The sequence below is a fragment of the Dermacentor albipictus genome, chromosome 7, assembly GCF_038994185.2.
Source record: "Dermacentor albipictus isolate Rhodes 1998 colony chromosome 7, USDA_Dalb.pri_finalv2, whole genome shotgun sequence".
In the NCBI taxonomy this organism is placed as follows: Eukaryota; Metazoa; Arthropoda; class Arachnida; order Ixodida; family Ixodidae; genus Dermacentor; species Dermacentor albipictus.
In genome coordinates, this window is record NC_091827.1 from 41,820,276 (window position 1) to 41,832,386 (window position 12,111).

Consider the following 12,111-nt stretch of genomic DNA (forward strand, 5'->3'; position numbering starts at 1 on the left):
ATGTCTCGCCCTGTTTACTTTATTTCGTTGTTTTCCCTTTTTCAGCGAGCCCTCGTCCGCGTATAACTCCCTAACAGCTTTAACTGTTCTTGGTTTTGACGCAGTGAAACCATTTTTCTGATGTTGCATCACTTGTTTTTGGTCAGGGACACGCTCCCTCTTTTCCCTCACCCTCACCACTGACCCTAGTGTGTTTCTAACTGTCTTTTAAATTCACTTTTTGCATCTTGGAACTTGGTGCCTTATAGAGCTTACCATTTCATTCATGCACACCCCGTTTCATTGGACTTTTGCCACTTCATTTCCTTTGCCACTTTCTTTTCTTTCTTTTTTTTAAAGAAACCTTCTTACATCCATATATCATTCATAGATATTTGTTTTGTTTCAAGTTGGAGTGAGAACATTCTGCCCTGATGTTCTCTAAGTGACCAGTCTCGAAAGCCGCGCAAGAATCATCGCAGAAGGGAAGGCAGGCTCACCCCAAGCAAGTCGGAAGAAAATGCGAGATTCTCAAGCGGCAATTCATTTTCAAGGCAAGATGTAAATAAACGAAGAAAAAACAATACAAAAGAGGGATCCTTTATGGACGAGCAGCTGCGAAAGACTGAGCAATGGGTCGTTAAATTTATATATTTTTTATTTATCGAGCATTTCTCCCTCTGAAACAGAAGACAAGTGTCAAACAATGCTTGTCGTTTCTGCACATCGGGATGACTGCACACAGCTTCAGTATTCGCGCTCTAAATGATCCTTTAACTTACTTTACAGACCTTTGACACAACATCACCATGGCCCGCGTTTGCCGATCAAATTTGTACCTATTAGACGGTGCCAAAATGCATGACATAACGGGAAGCTCCTAAGGAAGCTTCAAAGTGGCGTCGCTTCCGGTATTAGTTTTAGTGCATTTTTATGGTGTACCAATCACCCTGGCACTATCAGGGAGACTATTTGTCTATTTTACTTTTGTAAATTAATTACATAGTCTAACATGACCTTACTTTATAGTGTCTACTTATAAAGTTGGTTACTGCTGAAACTTGTGCTTTGCACTCCGTCTAGTCTATGTCGAAGCGAAATCGCCGAATGAACCATTGAGCTTAAAAGCCGGTGGCGTCTGTAGCCGCTAAACGGTACCTAAATTCCCATTAGCCACCACGCCACATCACGAGCGTGCCTGGCGCGCTTACCATGCTGGCTCACCGGAATACTGCACTCGGGCAGTACGTACTGCTATGTAGTCTGAAGCATCGTCGGCGGCCACAACCTCGGCAGTAGCGAAACGTGGCCATGAACGCTAGTACCCTGGAGACGAAGTAAAGGAGCGGAAGAACGCCGAAACACCAGCGAAGAGGCAGGCACCCAAACCTGCAATTGGCGTCTACCACTACACGACGGGCGGAAAGTGCCTTAAGCAAACGTTACTTGAAGCAGAAAACGCGAAGGACCACTTAGCGGCGTAGAGAATAGAAGTTACTATTGCTTTTTTCTCTTATCAATTTGAGTGGCGAATTATATTTTACAAAGCAATAAGAGCACATTACTATTTTAAAGCTCAAACAAGTAGCCTCCTTATTGTAAGCTCTCGTCATAGCTATGCAGTGTATGGTACGTGTAACCTTCATCAATATATAAAAGGTGCTTCAGTTAGCTTCACGGCGCGCAAGCGAGTACGTCACGTGGTATTTTTGTGTATTTGTAGCTGAAAAACAATAATACCTAAGAGATAAAGCTATAAACTGTCTAATCGGATATATTGCAAAGCGCTCTACAACTTTCTAATTGGAATTTCTTGCCGCACTTCGTTGCTTCCAAAGATGGTTAATTAATTTTCACTGATTATCTAATTAAGCAAAATAAAAAAGCGTGGCACACAACATACAAAAATTAGCAACAAGCTTTCAGTCACGTTGTCTTAGAGAGCATCGGCATATATTTAAACTCTGGCTAAAGTTAGTTGAAACACTCTGAATATATGCATCCATAATTTATGCAAGCATATCTCTCACATTGAATCAACACAAGCGGCCTAATGCACTTATGGGGGCTCAGCTACTTAAATGAATGAAATAAACCATTTTATGTTCTGAAAGTCGCTCTGTCTCAGACAAAGGTAGGGTCTAAATATCATTGCTGAGAAAAAGTATCCTTGTACCGCCTCTATACTTATATCCCAGTTGTGTAGCACTTACGATGACGCCTCTCCTGAAATTCGCTAAAGAAAAATAAAGATCTGCATAACGAGCGCACTTGAAGCCCACAGGCCATCAACGGTTACCTTAAGGTAATCGCCCAAGCGATCCTTCAAAAGCGGCTAATCTTCCATGAACACGCTTCGCGACGTTCACGAGAAGCGGCGGCTCTTTAGAAACTGCTTTAAGTGATGCTTTCCTCTCTCGACCTGTGGGAGGGTGCTTAGGAAGCATAACCCGTAGCAAAAAGGAAGAAAAACGGGGGATTCGAAGATTTCGAAACAAAAGAAAGCAATTGTAAAAACTATAAGTAATAGAGGAAGGAAACCTGAAGAACGTCAATCTAGGATGAACCGCGTAGGCGGTGGGCGGACCACGCGAGACATCGAACGCCATCTTCGGGTGGGCGCGTGAAGCGCTCAGCGCCGACCCCTTCCCTGTTTTGCTTCCCCCTTTTCTCTCTCCCGTTCTCTCCCTAGACCGCGCTTTCTGCTACCTTCGTTCATCTCCCTCTCCCTCTCTGTCTCTCTCTCTCTCTCGCCCTATACCTTCCTCTCTCTTTACCGAGCGCCTGGAGCCGGGAGAGGCTGCCCTGCCCTGCCTCCACACCACGACCGCTCAGTGGGAGCAGTGCGGTGAAGCCATTCACACGGTTCACACACGCTCGCGCGCTCTCCCCGTTGTCGGCGGTGGTGCTTCTCCTTCGGGCAGCAGACCGACGTAGCGCCGCCGCTTGGCTGCTCTGCCGTCTCCGTCGTCGTTTAAAGGCGCTGCCGCGGCATCGTCGCTGTTTGCCGATATACACTTTCTCCGCTTCTTTCTTTTTTTTTCTTTCTCTCGGTCGTCCTGGCTCTGCCACGCTCTTCCTTTCTCCTTGAAGCGGAAATTTCCCGTCCGAGAAGCGGTTGCCGCCGAGTTGGCGAGTGACGACGTCTCGACGCCACCCACGCCGTCGACGCCGCCTCCGTGTCGCCAGCTCCGTTCGAGCGATTCCCCCAGCTGTCGTCTCTTGTTGTTCTCGCTACCCCGGCTTTGCCGGAGCTCTGTCTCTTCTCTGCAGTCTGGCGTGTCGCTGACTGAGAAGTTGAGAGAAGAGTGTGCCGCCTTTCAAATCGCCGTTTTGTCGGTGGCTTGGCCAGTTTGACGCCTCGGAGACCGGCGTCTCAATCGACCTTTGCTGTGCTTGCGGATGAGAAGAGGTGACACCGCTGACAGCGTTCAGAAGCCCAACTGAGCATCCCTAATTACAGTGACTTTTTTTTCTTTTTCCGCCCGACCCAGACGCGTGTGTCTGAGTGAAAATAGCTCGCGACAGCATCGTAGGACGTTAAACTCGATTAACCCCCCGTGTGAACCAGAAATTGATTTTGCGGAGCGAAGTGTTGGCTTCCTCTTTGCTGTTTCGATCCTTAAACGACTGACGTTTTTGTCACTTCCGGGTGACTTGCATCAACCGGGCAAGTCGTCACTCGATGATGTTGACACTTTCATTCGTGCCGCATGATCCACGCCAAAGGATTTTAAGTCGCGCTGACTTTTGTGTGTGTACTGCAGTGTGACGCTGTTCTCCACCCTCCCCTGGATACATTTCCGTCTGGATTCGGTGGAATTCGTGCCCCGTGAAGCACCACCCTATCAAACAGGAAATCAAGACCCAGCCTTGTTTTTTATTTGGGTGGTACTACGTGAGCGCTAATCGAAACTGCGTGGTTTGTGTCGAGACTTATGGCGTAGAGCAACTGCTTCTGCAATTTTATCCACCTGGTGCAGTGACTTCTAAAATAGAACAACCTGTGTTCTGAAATACGCCACGGAATATAAACAGCTTTAAGTACGGTCGGTGAACATTGTCCTTATTTTTGCGAGCAATCGCTGTGTTGTGCATACTCTAGTGGATTCCAATGGATTCCCTTCTGCTGACAAATAAAAACTAGTGCGGACGAAGACACTATCTCACACTATCGCTTCGGGAAAGACTGACGTCGTTTTAAGGGTGATGACGCTTCCTAGAGGAATTCTGCACGGTGCCCCCACTTGAAGGAACGATACGCAACACAGAAGGATTGCCCGGTTGGCAACTCAACGTGAGGATTGAGACATCGCAGAACTGGCTCATCAGGTCACGACCAGGCCGTTCTTACAACAGCATAATTTCAAAGGTAAGAAAAAGTAAATGCATGCCTTCAAACAAAGCAGCTCGAAAGGAGTCATTCTGTGTATATTTGTTGGTAAATTTCTTTTCCGCTGGTTTGTAAAAAAAACGTTATTTTTCTTATGCAAGTTGTGGAATCATTTCCGTTCCGCAACCATTTTCAAGTGACATACGAGCTACAAGGTTCGCCAATAGCGCCTGATCAGTGCAAGGTATGCTAAATTTTACTGAGAACGTCCACAATCACAATACAAAAATCATCCTTTTGAAAATTTTCCAAACCTCAGTTATGTCAAAAGGAAACTTTTCGACTGATAAAAACATAATAAAGAACATCGACGGGAATAAACCTATCATTTGTTTCTCAATAGGCAGGCACACCAACCACTGAGCATAGTACTTATTATGACAGAACAAATATTGAAAGTACCAAAATACCAATCATCGTCGTAAAAAATTCATCCAATCCACTGCCAGGACTATATTATATCACTTTTTTGCACGCATTAGATGAATTTAGGTGTCTTATAAGTCGCCAGTGCGGTGTAACTGCAACAGTGGGGAGTGATTTGAAGAATATGATTTCTTAAAAGGTATTAGAGGGTACTATGGTACATTAAAACTATTGCTTCTTACGGAACTGTGGGAAGTGCAACAAGAAGTGTCAGCTGGGAAACTTATCTCGTAAACGCTCACTTCGCGTAACGGTGATGGCTGTTTGGCCATGTTCGTAACGACAAATGTTAAGTCTAGGACCCTGCAAGTAGAATTTAAACAAATTAGGCACCATGTATGTGATTACTTCGTGCTTCTGTTAGAGGCAACTTTATTATCTAACTTAAATATTTGATTAAGTGTTCCTCAGTCTTCATTCCCTGTAAATTCAGTAATACGTCTTAATACATCTTTTTTCTCTCATTTTATGATCAGCTTCGGAAAAAAATGCTAAACAAAAAGAAATTTCAATGTCGAAAAAAAGAAAAGATTCACGCACAGACAATGTTATGAGCTACAAGGAACCCTTAGCCGGACGTTTTCACGTTTGAAAGGAGCTCGCTGGGTCATGTGGCTTCAGCATCCAGAAAAAAAAAACGAAAACAGAGTATGGTTGTTGGTTTCGACATCGGAGTACGACAGCTGAACCACACAAGAGTGGAAGCGGAAAAGAACTCCAATAAAATGACGCCCTAAACGAAAGACCGTATGTTGCTGACAAGTTGAAGACTTCTTCTGAAAGAGCTAAGGGCCTTTCTTCTTTATTTCTTTTTCTCGGAAGCACAATCATGACAAACAAAATACGAGGTAGATATTCTTGGCTGGTATTACAAAAGAAACAAGAAAGCTGGCAAGAATATAATGTTTACGCCAAATCAAATGTATCAACAAATAAATCAAAATAGTTTTTTTTAAGCGCAGCAATCGCAAATTATTTACAATATCGCTTTTTGCAAAGAACCTTCGCTTTGTGATATAAACACTCATTAGCCTGCACACATCCATAGAATGTGGCTTTAGACCCACGCTGAATAGTAAAGAACTTCATCTGGACAGGAAGATTGGTTGCAGCTGAATACTCTTTTTTCAGGGATCCATTTTCATGCTGGTCACTTTGAAATGTAGTGAATGCGGTGTGCTTTCTTTTTTTTTATTAAGAATGGTGAAATGTGGCATTATACTGCGAATATTACACAAAAATTTAGTCTCTTCAGCTAACAGACATCATGAATAAGTGTACACCTGTATATTCTCACATAGCAAATTATTATTGTACTTTACACCTTAGTGATAGGGGGAACAAGAAGAAAGAAAAAAAGACTGCTTGAATAATATTTTCGATGTCATTGATTTCTCGTTTTGATAAAGAGAAGCCCCAAAAAGGAACATTATTTGGATACGATGTCATAAAGGCAACTCAGGACATGAGGCTTCCAAGGAGAATGAAAAGTTGACGTAATTGAAAAAAAAGAATGGGCATAGAACTGTTATGAGTACTAATAAAACGGTTGCTTTTTGTGATGATACAAGAATACACATATTTGCAGATGCCTATATGTATAAGACAATGTCCCAGTGATACAAACCAATAATTCCGACTGCATCAACAAGCAACAGATGTGCGCGTAGCTGGCCTCAAAGTCTGTGCTTATGCAGCGCGTACGTTTGAGTCCAACTGGTAACAACTCGCGTGGTTTCGTGATGAAGTCTTCTGTCGCGATGAACCTATGAGTCATGTTTATGATAGGCATGGTAATTGGGCATTGTCATTACTAAAGACAGATCGAAGTATTGCTGTTTTTCGGTGCCTTTCATGACATCACCTGCCAGCTATTCGCATGAATACGTATGTCGCCTTCATTAGGCTGCGCAAGGTTACTAGATGCATTCGGTTAACAACGTCTGGTGCGACTCAGTGCAAATGTTAGAGATGAACAAGCATGGCATTCAATCCCGAAGACACAATCTTCTCAAAAGTAAACGTAACTTGTACCATCACAAATCGTTGAAACGTGACCGGAAATTCAAAAATTGCTTTGTTGCACAGCAGTACGTCCTAACAGAAAAGTCTGCTTTGCAGAAAAAAACCGTCGTTGTGTCGGAGGGTGCAGATGATCTGAAACCGGCGGAGGCGAATAAGGGCACCTGGAAGATTGATGGTGTAAGCGCAGGAAAACAAAACGAAAAGATCAGCGATTCATTCTATAAATTTTCCAGCCTAATGTTGCTTCGCAAGAACCCGACATTTCATAGGCGTAGAATCAGCAAAAAGCGTAAAATAACGTACTTGGTTGACCCAGCTAGCACACAGTTTCAAAAGGGTGCCGCCGAAATTCATCCATATACGCATACATCCATCATTCACGATGAACGTGATGGCTGGCCAGAAATGTATCTTTGCTTTTGTGATAGTACGTGCTGCTGCTGCTTACCTTAGGGTATGTAGGGTGCGCGAAGGAGCTCATCCTTGATGCGTCGCTATCGGAAATATGGGATACTGCTTGCTGAAATATATATGTAATCCCAGTATGAAGATATTGTTTTGTAATAAGCCTAACCGGAATAATATACCCCAGAATAAAACTACCCACGCTCTGCACTCAACTATGACCACAGCTATATCATATTTAATGTATTCTAGAAAACAAAGTGGTTTCGCATAATCGCACACATTCCCACAGCGCCTTGTTATGGTTGTGTTCATAAAAAGCATCTTTTTATTGATGACTCAAATTTTAATACATCCAACATATGCAAATAAGCGTTCCAGGTCGAATTAGAATTACGAGAAACAATATCACTTTTTTAGTTTACAGTTTACTTTGTACGTAAAATATATTTTTTGTGGCGCCAGAAGGCTCTTACAGTTGAAAACCGTACGATGGCAGAAAGCACTGTGCAAGCCTAACACCGGTGACAAAACACCATGACGACATCTGAAACGCGTTCGGCCTGATGCAGTCAAGCATATGCACTTAAAATAAAGGTTATGTAAAGGTACACTGAGATCCATTTTCCACACATGAGATTAGTGCCTGTGACAGCCACAGGTAATTGAAATCGCCTGCAGTTGCAACGCGAAAGTAAGCGTAATTCAACATGAGAAAAGCTATGTTAACCTACTACGAGTTTACAATGTAACAACAACGTCGTGGTAAAGAGAAAAGTAAGTGAAAAGGAAACAAGGTGCCCTCACTATCAGTGAAATGTTTATTCGTGAGACAAGTTCTATTTAGTATCTAAGCAAAAGCGGCAGCGTGACCTAAACGAAAGAGCCCTCGTTAAATCTATTCCATGCGACTGTCAGGAAAGCAGCAGTCATATATTACATAAACTATTCGCAATGTTAAGCCATTATACATGCTTTAATATTTTAATAGGCTCTGGTGTAACGATGCTTGTTAGAATCATAATGTTTTTCAATAAAGTATTTGACATAACAAATATATCTTTTTTTTTTCAGAAACGTGATTATCAGCAATGCTATAAATTCGGACAACTTTCTGCGGCTATGAAAGGAAAGCCTAGGGGGAAGGAGCCTCTGCACATGTGTTACCGCGTCAAGTATTCCTCCAGGGTTTGACAGCGGTTTTCGTTACTCCGAACAGACGCTGAAAAGAAGCAGCTTCCACGTGCGACAGTTTCGCGTTTGCCCAGACGCGGAAGGGAAAGCCGCAAAATACATAAACGTTTTTCATTCAGGGGTGTGTTTGGTCTTATTTAACTTATGCTAATAATGGGTGTATGTTTTCTCTTCCCCAGCTTAAACTAACGTGAATGAAAACTCGGCACTCTTTTCAGAAGCGCTCTCACTTGTTCGCGCTTTGCGTCCACGGCTTTCTCTTCATAGCCACGGAAAGTGTTCCGCGAGTGGATCTACCAAATTTATTTACTTTCTGCCACTGAGCAATATAGTTAGCCCTGAAATTTTCCACAAGTGCATTCGTCTCATCCCGATGAGCGTAGGCCTCTGCCGCTCTCTTTCTGGAGCGGCAGAGGCCTGCCTTCAGTGCCAAAAATAAGGTCTTGAAGAATTCCGCGGCTGTACCTCACACCAGGTTGACTGGGATTATAGATATCGGCGGAACTACATGTTGCTTAAAACACATTTAGTTTTTAGCAGTTCACGAGAAAAAAAAAATTCTACTCATTGCGAAAAGGTCGAGTAGCAATTTTTTATCTTGGTTCCTTCCGGGTTTTTGTCGTTGAGGTCCACCTATTGTGAGATTCCCACTTCCTTGATACGAATCGCAAGCGAAAACTGCAAGTGGAACACTTCCGAGTCTGCCATTCCAGGAATTCACTGAGCCAGCTGTAGCGAATGAAAGCGGAATGATAATTGGATGCTCGACACGAAGTTTAAGAAGTTACGATCACTGTGTCTGGATAAAACAAATTGTGGGATGGTTTACGTTATTTATAAAAGAATGGTACCAAATATATATATATATATATATATATATAATACCACGTGGTGGCACGGGTTTACAGTCTTCCTTGATGTTCACTGCATCCTAAGGCTGCAGGAATTGGTATGCTGCTCAGAGTTGGACTGCGCAATCCTTGTATGCATCAGAAGGCCAAAGAGTACAATTCGCATCTTTAGGTTGAGAGCCCTGACCCCAGCCTACACACGCACAATTCCCACTATACTTTCTTTCGTGATCGTTAGGTACGAACAAAGGCACTCCGTAATGCGCTGTTCTGCTGCATTATCTCGTAAATATTTCTTGATTAAAACGCGTATTGGTGAGGCGTAATTCCCAGGTTTGTACAGTTTATTTATTTATTTATTTATTTGAACATACTGCTAACCTCATGTATGAGGCTGTTGCAGGAAAGGGGTAAGATACATCTTCAAGAGAACACAGTTCAAGTAGGCGCGGACATAGATAAGTTTGCGTGTACAAGGCAGTACATATGCACTCTATAATCATTACACAATTTCTATAACAGGAGCGGGGAAAAATGGTAGTAAACGCCATGCTGGAAGGTTTAGCACACAGAAGAACAAGGAAAGAAAATAAATTTTTTTGGATGTGCAATGCGCAAAAGACAAGATTCAGCAGGTGTTTATGTCACGGCAGAATACAAGACACTGCTAAGTGAATTAGAATGCCATTGTACGACGCAGCGCACCTATGTGCAGGTCGTAGCTACAGAGCATAGTTTGATAACTTGGCGATAAAAGTTTCGAGTGATGTACAGGTGACAACGTCATCAGGCAATATGTTCCATTCACGGATTGCATGTGGGAAAAATGAGTACCTAAATATGTCATTGCAAAATCTGTATTCTGTTAAGTGCTTGGTGTGTTTTGTTCGAGAACTACGTGTATCTGTCTGTAGCAATAGTCACTCGTATCTAGATTAATGGTGCCTGTGCTCTATAGCAACAGCAATCCGAATAAGCAATACTGCAGGTTATGTGTCATGAGAACCAACACTTTTAGCGAAGGTTTAGCTTTCTGAAAACAATAATTCCCCCGGCAAGAGCCCTGTTTCATACGAAGATACACCCAGGAAAAGGAGTATCACACCCGCATTCTCGACATTCGGATGTTGTGACAACGGACTCGAGAAAACGAGAAAGAAAGGCAACGAAAACTTGCAATCCTGGTGTCGCCACCTTTCTTTCCTTCTAGGAATTATTGTAAGCAACTGCACAGTATGCGGCAGGTGCCAACTGCATTTGCTTTTCAGCGTCCTTTCTTTTTTGTTACAATCGCACTGTTATTTATCCTCTTTGAACAGTAATCATACCTATTTTGAATTATGGTTCTAAGACTCCCGCTTTTCTTTATTACTGACTTCTACGAAAATTGTGATGCCAAGATCAAGAAGGCATACTGAGTACATCTTTTTCAAGTTCGCGGTATTCCTACAAAATACCTTGATATCAGCGGGCTGCGTTCGTTAAAAGGAATTCGAATGAAGGCGATCAAAATAAAAAAAAGAACTATGAACTGACTCAGTTCCTAAGAATCAGTACCGAGATACAGATGGCACACGCCCACGTGCGGTGATCGTCCCCACCCAACGGTTTTGCATATCCACCAACCACGACGTTCGTCCGCCTCGCTGGCGTCCAAGTTGAACGGACTACGCGCGCATTTCGCAAGGCTTTCTAGAATCACGCGCCATTGACGAAAGAGCGCCGGCTGCAATCATCTTCGCGCCAGCGTCGTGCCGCTCCTTATTTCATATCCGTTCGTAAGGCTTTTCGCGCTCGCGAAATGGTCGCAAAGAAGCGGGCATTTTGCGATTCGAAGGCGAGATAAAAAATGCTTGAATGATCGGGAGAAAGAAGTCATTTTCAGTGCAGAGTCCTGGGATGAGTTTACGTAGCTCTTTCTCCTTTTTCCGCCTTCAGCAATTGCATGATTAAGCTTCGTTTTTTTTTTCGCTGAACTTTTTTCCGCGAACTCAGCTTTGATAGTGCGCATAGTTCGTTTATGAAATCCCTCAAACGTACTATCATGTAGCTCGCAGTCTTGGATGGAGAAAAAAAAAAGGTATTGCTTTATTTTTTTGCATGGCAAGATTTGGAGCAGCATTGTACCCACTTTAAGAAGAAGAATTTCAATACTGTTTGCTAAAGAAATCTTCCACCGACGTCGCAAGAGTAACAGTGGCCTTGTCACTGAAATGCGAGTGGCAGGATTTCATTGCTGCAAGGATCAGAGTGTTGCGACTGGGGAGTATGCCCTTCGTCCATCGAGTCTTGTAAAAAATAAAGGGAGCAAAATAAACTGCTAGCCATAACCGACACAAAGCAAAAAATTGAGAAATACGATCTTAGTGTCTTACCGTGCGCAGCCTCGCGCTGTATCAAATTGCTTTGCCACGTCACGAAATGGCGCATAGGCCTAGTTCGTAGCGAGTGACTTCCTTAATTTCTGAATGCTTGCCTCGGAAAGAAAAAGAAAGAAGCTGAGCAGCGCCGTGGAAGATTCCCAAATGCCGGTGTTCAGAATAAGAAAAGAGGGTTATGTGCCCGAAAATTTCGAGAATGAACTTCGGTTCTGATTGCTCGACTGTCCCAAAAAAATAAAAGAAGAAACTGACAGAGAGAGCAGTAATCGTGAGGTCATTAATGCAAAGTAGTTCCATTAATGAGCACCAAAGCATCAAGTTCAGGCTCTCACATTACATTCCTTCTATTCCTTTGGGCGATAACGTAGAGGGCCTGAGTGCTTGCTCCCAAATTTTCAGAACTGCGCCACCGTAATAGACGCGCAGAAACAAATGAAACGTACGGGGGCCTCTGCAA

The 12,111-nt window shown here is 43.2% G+C and overlaps 2 protein-coding genes across 10 annotated transcripts in view; one reads left to right on the top strand and one right to left on the bottom strand.

Annotated features, from left to right (window-relative positions):
- Positions 1-12,111, bottom strand: part of LOC135915269 (uncharacterized) — a 282,983-nt gene that overhangs the window by 51,703 nt on the left and 219,169 nt on the right. The window lies entirely within an intron of this gene.
- The window catches only part of LOC135915267 (maltase 2-like), an 81,256-nt gene continuing 72,353 nt past the window's right edge, over positions 3,209-12,111 (top strand). The window contains exon 1 of the mRNA XM_065448288.1: positions 3,209-4,351. The gene's annotated coding sequence lies outside the window, so the exon portion shown is untranslated. The remainder of the gene's footprint in view (positions 4,352-12,111) is intronic.